The sequence below is a fragment of the Palaemon carinicauda genome, chromosome 8 (assembly GCF_036898095.1).
Source record: "Palaemon carinicauda isolate YSFRI2023 chromosome 8, ASM3689809v2, whole genome shotgun sequence".
NCBI lineage: Eukaryota > Metazoa > Arthropoda > Malacostraca > Decapoda > Palaemonidae > Palaemon > Palaemon carinicauda.
The window spans coordinates 54,930,033-54,941,997 of record NC_090732.1 but is presented as its reverse complement, the minus strand read 5'-3'; the positions used below and the strand labels follow the sequence as shown (position 1 = coordinate 54,941,997).

The following is an 11,965-nucleotide window of genomic DNA, read 5'->3' as shown; positions in this document are numbered from 1 at the left end:
GCCGACAACAACAAGAAACAAAACAAAAAAGGGGACCTCTACTCTCTACGTTCCTCATGGAAGAAAGAAATTAAAGAATGACTTTATGACAATACATTTGCTTCAGTGTCTTTTTAGAGCAAGAACTAACGCGTTAAAACTAAATATTGTAAATAGACACAATGAGGGGAATGTAAACTTTAATTTTTGTGAAAATGAGGAGGAAGGTTTGATACATTTTTTGTTGTTTTGCTAGGAATATAGAAAAGAAAGGAATGAAGTAATTGAGCTACAACAACCATATAACGAAGACTTAAAGAAGATAGTAGGATTATTCTTATCTAGTGAAACAAATCTAGAAAAGAAAAAAGAAGTATTAAACCTGATGTGGAAGAAAAGACAAAAACAGTACAAGAAGATAAACTTTGGAGGCTCCGTTGTAAAGGCTATTCCTCGTCCCGGAACCTGAACCTGAACGTTGAATGAACTCGCCGTAAGTTAACATTCATAACAAAAATTTAGTTTATGTCAAAGAATCGTTCCCTGCAGAAAGGTTGTTTAAACCAATTTTGTTCATAAGTTAATATGAACCATAATTTAATGATTCCTTTTACCGTATGCCGTAGGCAGATATAAGGAAATAACTAAGCTAAATTAGCCTAATGTAATGTCAAACTTTGTGTGGCTCTGCTGGGTTCCTGGTTCCTAACTCCCCAAAATAAGTTTGCGGACGCTGTATCGCATAATTGATAGGTGCAAAGTGGTAAAATTATAAAACAACATGGGATAACATTTCTTGTAGGAAAAACAGCTTTTCCTACAGTAAATAATGTGCTTTCAATGAATTTGGGTAACATAGTTACGGAGGGAACAAGATTTTGAAGAGAAAAAAAAATAGTTTTTCCTGTAGTAAATAATGTGCATTCACTGAATTTGACCGTCGGTGTGTATGTATGATACCGGCCACCTGCATGTGTGATCACGGCTAACTTAGAATACAGCAGTGTAAGGGGGGTCGCAGGTGGCATTAGCCCCCCCTCTGTATGGTAAGAGCCCCCCCCCCCCCCTCTGTATGGTAAGAGCCCCCCCCCCCTCTGTATGGTAAGAGCCCCCCCCCCTCTGTATGGTAAGTAGGTAAGGACATGACTTGTAGGTTAGGTCAGGGGGAAAGTTGAGGTTAGTTGATGTCCACTTTTGATCCGCAAGGGAGGAACTGGCCGCTGACATACAAAGGCTACTTACCTTCATTTCAACAGTAAATAAGCCATAAACCTGTTAGAACTAGGTTTATTGTTTTTGAAATCTAATGGTTTTTGCTTGCGATATTTGAAAAAGGCTACAAAACCTAACAAACCCACCTAACCTAACCTAGTCGTTCTGGTTTTATTATAGTTATAAAGGGAAAAAGCGTTTATACTTAAAGACGTGTTTCCTATAGAGAAATGTCCGTTTTCTTTGAAAATGGCACTTATCACTGCAAATAAAAATCTAATTATTTAGGAAATGATAATCAATGGCGTTAGTGTGCGCAGCTCAGCATGTACAACTTGGCAGTACATAGGAGCGTGATGTTTTTCTTTTTCTGTGAGCGAAGCGAGCGCACGTCGGAGCAAAAACCATTAGATACCTAAAAAGTATCCCCAATCTTAAATGGTCTAACAGGTTTTTGGTTTATTTGCCGTTGAAATAAAGGTAAAATTTAGTGAAAGCATGTTATTTGTTACAAGAAAAACTATTTTTTTCTGTTCAAAATGTTGTTCCGTCCATAACTATAATTTTTAAACATCTGACTTAGCCGGTGGATATATATATAACTAACGTCTCTGACGTACGGCAGAAAATTCAAAATTCGCGGGCAATCGTAGATTGGGAAGCTAGGTGTACTACTAGCGCCACCACTCGCCAGGATACTGGAACCATTCCACAAGTCCTCAGTTCTTCTCTGCCGCTGTGGCGACAACATTGGAACTTTCATGCTTGCACATAACCTTCAAGTTTGCAATAGCTTTGGTGAAGTACTTGTTTTTTGGTTAATGGCTTTCGCTTGATTGGATTTTCTTACGACTATTCCTGAAACTTTTTGTTTTGACTATTTTTGACCCCTGCTTTTTTTATCTCTCTCTGGATATTCCATAATGGCCGACCCTTCCCCTGTGTATGGGAAGTGTGTGAAAGCCTGTAAGACCCGCCTTCCTTAGGCCTCAATCGATCCCCACTCCATTTGTACTAAATGCCGAGTAAATTATGTATTTTTATGGATTGATGTGATGAATATTTTAAGAAAATATTTAAAGAAAATTTTTGTCTTTTTAATAAATTTTTTCTTTGGATAGTCTTCTATCTGTTTTCAAAGATTAACTAGCGTTCAGTTTATTTATGCTACGCAGTTTTCAGTCTATCGTTACAATATTACGATTTCACTTTGTATCTAATTTGACGAATAGTACATTCTTCTTACAAACTGAAGTTATTAAGTTGTACTAGATAAAAGGAACATGTTATTTGTTCCGTAACTGGAATACAAACCATGCTATTTAAAGTGGGTAATTACTTTCGGCATAGCTGAAAGGACGAGCCATTAAAATTTTAACGAGGGTTTACAAACCCACCGCTAGTTAGCGGGGGGTAGGGAGGGTAGTTAGCTACCCTCCCCCCTCACACACCTGTGTGGTAAGCTCACTTTGCTATCGGCTCGGGTGCTAGCCGGACGTGTCCGCTGTCACCCTCGCCTACACGAGAGCCATTTAATCTATGCTTTTTGCTTTTTCTTTTCTAGAGTGTTGTGAAATTGGCCTCTACAATGCGGAAGTGCCCTGGGTTACCTGAACGCCCTTGTGGGACCTTCATGTCGTCAATAGACACGGATCCACACACCTTATGCCCTTATTGTAGGAGTCAACCGTGTGATAGTGGTAACGTATGTTTTTTCCTTAACTGAATACAAACCACGCTACTTACATGGGGTAATTACTTCGGCGCAGCCGATGACGAGCCATAAACTTTTAACGAGGGTTTCCTACCCCTCCACCCTCACACGGACCGGTGATTCGGCTAATTTGTGTATTGAGTGTAGGGAGTGGTCTACCTCCCAGTGGGAGAGGTTTGCCCGGTGATGTAAGAAGAAGGCTAAACGGGATCGTTCTCCTTCCGAAAGTTCTCAGGGGCGAGAAAATCCTAGGCTGTCTTCTCCCGCCGCCCATTCCTCCTCCGAAGCTCCCGCTCGGGCGGCCTCTTCCGAGGGGCCGGCGAACGGTAGCGTAGACCGTAATATTGATATTGATATTGACCGATCCCGTGGTAAGGGAGAGGCCGCTGCCTACCATAGCGAGGCGGCTGTCCCTCCCCCCTCGGAGGAGGTAGTTATGTCTAACAAGGATCTTTTTCAGCTTTGGGCTTCCTTGGGGCTACAGGATTCGCCCTCCAAGGCAGCCTTGTTTGACATGGTCAAACGGGGTGCGGCCGCTGAACAATCGTCAACTACAGCGGAAATAGATCCTCTGTCTGTAGTTGACGTAGTTGTTTCGGAAACATCCCATGGATCTGTCCAAACACCTGTTGTAACTGAGGTAGCTGAAGGCTCTGTCTCTCCCTCCGAACACACTTCGAGGGAGGAGCGGAGTCCTACGGTCTCTCCTTCCACTGAGATTCCCTCTCGAGGGAGTTCTCTGGTAGAGACGCCTCTTCGGAGGCCCTTCGTTGGTCAGCTTGCTGATCCCACGGCCCCTCGTGGGCGTATAAGGCGGAAGGCTCACCCTCCCCTTCGCCGTAGAGGTCTTCCTTCTCCCTTTAAGGGGGTTAGGAGGCGCCTCTTTGGCTCGTCGTCCCCACAATCCTCTGCGGAGGAGACGACTCGCCGCTCTCCTGTCCTGCCAGCTACCACCCTAGACCTCTCCGTGGGTCGTTCGCGCTCCCCTTTGGAGGATGGTCGTCCGTCGGGACAAGGGTCCCCTCAACCATCTACTTCAAAGGCTGCTGATGTGCTTTACGCGCCCCCTGAGTCTGCCATTGCGCAGTCTCCTGGCCCTTCGGGGTCTCAGGGACTTGAGCGCAAAACTGCGCCTCTCGTCTCTAAGCGTAAGGCTCTGCCTGCGCCCGTTGCTGTTGTTCCTGTTGTTGCTGACAAAGCGCTTCGGCGCTCACCTGTAGGCGTTCGCGCCGCTGATCCTGTTACGCGCCAGGGTTCCCCTGCGCGCCCACGCCCATCGTCAACTGTTCCAGATGCAGCGCGCAAGCGCTCAAAGGCGCCCGCGCGCCCACCTTTACCAGCACTTCCACGCCCCCCAGTTCCTGTTACATCGCGCGCGATTCCAAAGGTGCCTGAGTCGGCGCACAGATGCCCACAGGTTCCTACGGACTCGCTGCGTCCTTTGGGGGAAAAACGCGGCGCGCATTCACCCCCTACTCCTGTATCACCATCGCGCGTGGTCCAACAAGTTCCGGAGTTGGCGCACAGGCGCCCACAGATTCCTTCGGACTCGTCGCTCCCGACGGGGGAAGATCGCGTCGCGCGTTCATGTGCTATTCCATCCGCGACGCGCTCTCCATCGCGTGCTGTTAAAGAGGTTCGCGATGCGCTTTCATGCGCGGATATTGTTCCAGCTTCCGCGCGTTCTCCAACGCGATCGCGTGGCGCGCTGACTCAACACGTAGCTCTGGGGTTGGCTAAGTTAGCGCACAGGCGCTCACAGCCTCCTCTGGAATCGCGCGAGTCTGCTGCCGACAATATCGCGCGCAACGCCCATCTGTCGCGCCCAGTCCCAGCTACGCGCCCTGTGCCTGTGTTCAAGGCGACTGCGAGCGTTCCTCATACCGTTCGCAACCCCCGACCTCCGAAACAGCCTGTTCCAGATGTGCGCTATGCTCGCCAATAATCGCCAGCGCAGTTTACAAACTCGCAAGCGAATAGGGCGATCCCTCCTGACCGTCGCCCACAGGTCTCTCGGTATTCTACTATAGTTCCATCGCCTTCGCGGCGAGTTCTCCCAGACACGCGCACAGGCGCCCCTGTCATATCGCGCCCTTCCGGCTCCCACCAGGTCTCTGCGCACCCGCGCGTTCAGGCGGTTCCTGATCGTCGTACACTGACTTCTTCACCATCACGCTCTCGCGACCTTATTCCGGCCCGCTCTCCATGACATGACCGTGCCATTGATTCATCTGCGCGCCATCGCTTTGCGGCCGCCCCCGCCCACGCGGGTGCGCGCGCGCACGCGCACGCGATTTTCCAGCATCTCCCGCCCGCGCGGGCGCGCGATTGGGTTCGCACTCGCGATATTCCAGCCTCGCGTTACGCTAACGCGCGCGACCCTGTGCAGGGCCTGATTCACGAGCCCCAACGCGACCGCCGCCAGGCGGATTCTTCCTTGTCTCGCTCCCCCCTCCGTAAGCGCAGACCAGCGCGCTCGCCAGAGGGGGGGCGCTCCCCAGATAGATCTAGGGATTCTTCTTTTGCAGCCCAGAAGGTGAACCCTCGTTTGTGTACTCCTCCTTGGGATCCATCGGTCCCCTTCCCTCCAGAGGGAGTGTCTGCCAGCGCCGCTGTCAGTCAACAGCCGTGGTTTGATACCCTTCTCAGAGCTCTTGTACGGGCTATGAAGCCTGCCGCCTCTGACTCGGGTCGCGAACCAGTGGCAGTTTCCTTCCTCCTGAAGAGGAAGAAAGGAGTTTCTCCCGTGGATCTTCCTCCGAGACCTAGGCTATCTCCTCGTAGATCCTTAGGCAAGGTTCCTACTCCTCCTCAGACCTTCTCGCCTTCCCCTGCGGAGGAGGGATACCCCTCCTCAGGGGAGTCGGTCGGAGAGGATGTCCTCCCCATCGCACCAATGGAGGAAGTTCGTCCTCCTCCCGAGAGGTCCCCTCGTCTTGAGGTGGAGAAGGACCTACCACCTTCGCTTTTGGAGTCCTGTATCCCTCCCAGGAGGGAATCTAAGGACTCTAAGACTATTCCTAAATCATCAGACAGGAGCAGCCTAGGCCGGTCGAGGATATTCACGCGTCCCCCCAGGAAGAGCCCTTGGGGTCAGGAGGCTTCGCTGCGAGTCCATCAGGAGGCGAGCGCCAAGAATCGGAACATGCATTCTGGCAAGTTCTGTCTCTCATGAGGAGTCTCAACGGGATTCCAGATCCTGAGGTCCCTCCAGGGCCAGTGCAGCTTTGCCCTGGTCTCGGGGGATGAAGAGTGCCAGAGAGAAGATTGAAGGACAACTTGCGAAGATTGCCTCCTCAAGCAGGTCGAGTGCCGGGTATAAGCTCCTCCCTCCTCCTCGAGTCCGTCAGAGGAGATATTTTGAAATCCTTGAGGAGCCTTCTTTGAGTCTTCCCCTGCACCATTCCATGGAAGCCCTCACTGGGGGAGTCTCTCTGGAGAGACTCTCCAACCGGCACGTGTCCTTCTCGGCCACTGAGATCCAGAGTCATGAGAAGGTCATTAAGTGTGCCATGCAGGCCGCTTCATTGCTAGACTTCTGGCTGGGGTCTCTGGGCATTCTGGTGCGGTCCGAGGATCTGTCCAAGGAAAGCACCAGGAAAGCTCTGGAGACCTTCCTCCTCTCGGGCACTCGGACCATCGAGTTCCTGTCCCACCAGGATACCAGCTTGTGGGCCAACACGATCCTCAAGCGTCGGGATGCAGTGGCGGAGAGGTTTCATCAGAAGGTCCCCAGCGCCAAGGCTAGTAGGCTCAGACACACTTCTGTCCTCAGCAAGAGTCTGTTCGAGCCTAAGGACGTGGAGCGTACTGCTGAGAGGTGGAGACAGTCCAATCAGGATTCCCTCATCCATAGAGCCCTGACATTAAGGCCCTACAAGCCTCCGGCAGTACAGCAGCCCCGCCCTGCCAAGGACACGAAGAAGACAGCCGTTACAGTGAAGCCCAAGGTGTCTAAGCCCTTTCCTGCCATGGGCAGAAGAGGCAAGAAGTCCTCCAGGGGGAACAAGAACCCTAGAGGTACCGGCCGAGGCCGGAAACGCTAGGGGTGGCAATCCCCCTGCATGTCCACCAGTGGGGGGATGCCTTCAGAGTTGCGCAGCAAGGTGGCAGCAACTCGGGGCGGATGCCTGGACGATCTCTGTGATCTCTCAAGGGTATCGCGTCCCGTTCACGGCATCTCTACCTCCCCTGACAGCGGACCCAGTGTCGTTGAGCTCTCTTGCCATGGGGTCAGCAAAATGGCAGGCCCTTCGGGCCAAAGTCCGGACCATGTTGGAGAAGAACGCGCTCCAAGAGGTCGTGGACGGGTCCCCAGGCTTCTACAGTCGACTCTTTCTTGTGAAAAAGGCGTCTGGAGGCTGGAGACCAGTCGTCCATCTCTCGACACTGAACGTGTTTGTCAAGCAGACTCTGTTCAGCATGGAGAAGGCAGACACGGTCAGACTTGCAGTGAGACCGCGGGATTTCATGTGCACTCTGGATCTGAAGGACGCGTACTTCCAGATCCCAATCCATCCGTCTTCAAGGAAGTACCTAAGATTTTGCCTAGATCACAAGATCTACCAGTTCAAGTTGTTGTGTTTCGGTCTCTCCACAGCACCTCAGGTGTTCACCAGAGTCTTCACCATTATCTCTTCATGGGCACACAGGACCGGCATCCGTCTCCTTCGTTACCTGGACGACTAGCTGGTCCTGGCAGCCTCGGAGGTTTCCCTTCTCCACCACCGAGACAAGCTCCTCGAGGTTTGCCGGGATCTGGGGATCGTGGTAAACCTCGAGAAGTCTTCTCTGCAGCCCTCTCAGAGGCTGGTTTATCTAGGTATGATCATAGACACCAATCTCCACAAAGCCTTCCCATCAGACGAAAGGATTTCAAGGTTGAGGAAGGTCGCGAGACCTTTCCTCACTCGAGAAGAACTCCCAGCCCAATCGTGGCTTCGTCTCCTCGGTCACCTTTCCTCTCTAACCCGCTTCGTTCCCAGCAGTCGCCTCAGGATGAGATCCCTTCAGTGGCTGCTGAAGTTCCGATGGAGTCAAGGTCTCGACTCCCCGGACATCCTGATCCCAATGGGATCGGCGGAACGGTCGGTCCTGGAGTGGTGGGTGGCGGAAGAGAATCTACGAAAGGGAGTGGATCTTCTCGTCTCCCCCCCAGATTTGATGTTGTTTTTGGACGCGTCAAACAAAGGGTGGGGGGCCCACGTGCTGAACCACAGGGCCTCCGGCCTGTGGTCAGAATCAGAAAAGTACCTTCACATAAACCTGCTGGAGATGAAGGCCGTCTTTCTGGGCCTTCAAAAGTTCCATCAAGTCCTGGCGGGTCACTCCGTAGTGGTGATGAGCGACAACACCACGGTAGTGGCTTACATCAACAAGCAGGGAGGTACCTTTTTGGAACTACTATCCCATCTTGCAGTAGAGATCCTGAGATGGTCCGAGGTCCACTCGATATCACTTACAGCTCGCTTCATTCCAGGCAAGAGGAATGTGCTCGCCGACAGTCTGAGCCAAATGACGCAGATAGTGAGTACCGAGTGGTCTTTGGATCCTCTGATAGCCAACAAAGTCTTGACTTTGTGGGGTTCCCCGACTGTGGATCTGTTCGCTACGGCATTGAACACCAAGCTTCCGCTGTACTGCTCCCCAGTCCCGGACCCCAAGGCTCTCTGGCAGGATGCCTTCCAACAACGGTGGGACAATGTCGACCTGTACGCCTTTCCCCCGTTCTGTCTGATGAGGAGGGTCCTCAATAAGACCAGAATATCGGTCAACCTCTCGATGACTTTGATAGCTCCGCTGTGGTATCACGCGGAGTGGTTTCCAGACCTTCTGCTGCTCCTCACGGAGATCCCGAGGGAACCCCCTCCACGTCGCGAGCTACTCAAACAACCACACTCCAACATCTTCCACAAAGTCGTAGCTTCGCTTTGACTTCACGCCTGGAGACTATCCAGCATCTCCTCAAAGAGAGAGGCTTTTCGCAACAAGTTGCGGAAAGGATGTCTGGTCACCTGCGCCGGTCATCCGCAGGAGTCTACCAGGCGAAGTGGGGAGTTTTCTGTGGTTGGTGTCGTGGAAGGGGTATCTCTCCCCTCGATGCCACTCTACCAGCAATAGCGGAGTTCCTTGTATATCTGCGGGAAGAAATGCGCCTTTCAGTCTCGGCAGTGAAAGGCTATCGCTCAGCCTTAAGTCTTGCCTTCAGGCTCAAAGGAATGGACATTTCCTCCTCGCTGGAACTGTCCCTGCTCATACGAAGTTATGAACTTACCTGCCCTCAGTCGGAGGTGAGACCACCTCCATGGAATGTGGTTCGAGTCCTCAGGTCTCTTAAGAGACCTCCCTACGAACCATTACGCCAGGCTTCTGATCGCCACCTTACCTGGAAGACGGTGTTCCTGCTAGCTTTGGCCTCGGCCAAGCGAGTTGGCGAGCTACATGGTCTCTCATACGACGTCGCCCATTCAAGGGGATGGGGGGAGGTGACGTTCAGCTTCGTCCCTGAGTTTGTTGCCAAGACTCAGAACCCGGGAGTGCAGGACCCTAGGTTCAACTCTTTCCAGGTCTCGAGTCTTCGTTCTGTAACTAATGACCCAGATCATCTCCTACTGTGCCCAGTTAGGAGTCTGAGGTTGTATCTGAAGAGAACAGCTGCAGTCCGGCCCCAGGTGCGAGCCTTGTTTGTTAGCACCGGGCCAACGAAGAAGAGGGTCACCAAGAACACCATCTCGGCCTGGATTCGTAAGGTAATCCACCTGGCCTTGAGTTCTGACCCTCCCCCGTCACGACGCCCTAGGGCGCATGATGTCGGGCGTAGCTGTGTCCCTGGCCTTCAAGAAGAACTTTTCTGTGACGCTGGTCCTGCAAGCCGGGGTCTGGAAGCGTCAGACTACCTTCACGGCCCACTACCTGCAAGACGTGACCCACAGGAGGCTCGATACGTTTTCTATCGGCCCTCTGGTGGCTGCACAACAGCTGGTCTAACCTCAGGCTCCTAATTGGACAAGTAGCAGAGGGTTGAGGGCATTGTTACCCGGTTTTAGTCTGTGTGAATGAAAAGATCTGCCTGGCCCTTTTCTTTTCTTCATCCTCTCCTCCCTTGGAGAAAAACAGCATCCTGGTTCTTTGCACAGCTGACCTCGAACATCTGCAGGTAAGCCATGCTTCCTTGTGTTCCTAGTTTGTTCAGTAACCGAAATACAAACCACGCTATTTACAGAGGGTTTACCTTTTAGCGCAGCTGAAATAACGAGCCAATAGTTTTAACGAGGGTTAATTACCCCCGTGCTAGTTAGCGGGGGGTGGGGAAGGGTAGCTTGCTACCCCTCCCCCCTCCACACACCGGTGACTTGCTTCACTTCACTTTTGGCTCGGCGGTGATCAGACGTGTCTGGTCATCGTCCTCGTGACAGCCTTTAATTTTCTGCTTTTTCTTTTCAGCGTGTGTGTTGGTTGGAAGTTGACCTTCATTATTATTTCTTTACAATGCGTACATGCCCTGGAGTTGCCGGTCGTCCTTGTGGGACTTTCATGTCGAACGTAACTACGGATCCGCACACCCTTTGCCCTCAATGTCGGGGCCGACGGTGTGACCAGGAGAACATGTGCCGTGAGTGCAATGAGTGGTCTGCTTCCCAGTGGGAGAGGTTTGGCCGTCGGCGTAAGAAGAAGTCCAAGAGAGACCGTTCTCCTTCGGGGTTAGCCTTGAAGGAGGAAGGTTCTCGGGACTCTTCTTCCGCCGCCCAAACCTCCTCCGAAGCTACCCCTCGTCCGCCTCCTAAGGAGAGTCGGCCGAGTGGTAGCGCAGGCCCTAGTTCTGTTTCCCGACCTTGGGTGGGGGGAGAGGGCGTCGCCTACCATAGCGAGGCGGTTCCCCCTCCTCCTCCGGGGGAGGTTATTGATAATGCCTTAACCAATGATGATCTTTTACAGATTTGGTCGTCTCTGGGGCTTAAGGGCTTGCCCTCCAGGGTCGCTTTTATTGACCTTGTCTCGTTGGGGGCCGCTGTTAAGCAGTCGCCGGCGGTAGCAGAGGTAGACCCTCTGTCTATTGTCGACGTCGTGGTGACAGAGGCCTCCGACGTGGCTGGGCAATCCGCCGCAGGTGCTGTTGCGGATGATGGTGCTAAAGGCTCTCCTCCCCCTTCCGTACATCCTTCGAAGGGGGAAGTGAGTCCTTCGGTCTCTGCTGCTGCTCAGTTTCCTTCTGAGGGAAGTGCTTTGACGGAGACTCCCCTTCGGAGGACCGATGGTCCCGACGATCTCCCCCGAGGCCGCTTCCGCCGTAAGGCTCACCGTCCGCTACGCCGCAAGGGCCTCCCTTTCCCTTACAGGGGGGCTAAGAGGCGCCTTTTTGGGTCTTCATCCTCCGAGGGGGACTCTCCTCGTCAGCCTCAACCTACAGCTCCGTCTTCCTTGAACCTCTCTGCAGACCGTTCACCATCTCCTGCCAGATCTTCGCCTTCTGGAGAACTCGTCACCCGACGGGCAACGGTCCCTTCGGGGCTAAGGGATCCTTCCCTTCCACGAGCAGTGCTAGCGCACAGGCGCTCTCCTGCTCGCCAGCGCTCTCCTGCTCGCCAGCGCTCTCCTGATCGCCAGCGCTCTCCTGCTCGTCGGCGATCTCCTGCTCGTCAAGACTCTCCTGCTCGCCGACGCTCACCTGCTCGTCGGCGCTCTCCTGATGTTCGCCCTCCTCGCCAGCGCTCTCCTGCTCGTCAGCTCTCTTCTGAGCGTCAGCGCTCATTTGAGGACCATCGCCCTGCGGTCTCTGACCATCCTACAGTTCCTGCTGAGCTCCCTGCTCACCAACTGCCTGATCCTGTGGCTACGCAACATCGTGCTGCGCGTGTGTCAAAAACACATGTTCGCCAACGCGCCAGCGATCTTCCAGTTCCTGCTCGTGAACGCACCGCGCCACCTGCCCTCACCGCGCCACCTGCCCTCACCGCGCCACCTGTCCTTTCACATGACACGCGTCGACCTTCTGCTCGCCAGCGATCTCCGGCTCGCCAGCGATCTCCGGCTCGCCAGCGATCACCTACGCGTCGGCGATCA

General features: G+C 52.9%; 1 protein-coding gene across 1 annotated transcript in view; it reads left to right on the top strand.

Moving 5' to 3' along the window:
• The first annotated feature begins 358 nt into the window (after positions 1-358).
• The window catches only part of crn (pre-mRNA splicing factor crn), a 181,755-nt gene continuing 170,148 nt past the window's right edge, over positions 359-11,965 (top strand). Inside the window, 1 exon segment of the mRNA XM_068378622.1 lies at positions 359-472. The gene's annotated coding sequence lies outside the window, so the exon portion shown is untranslated.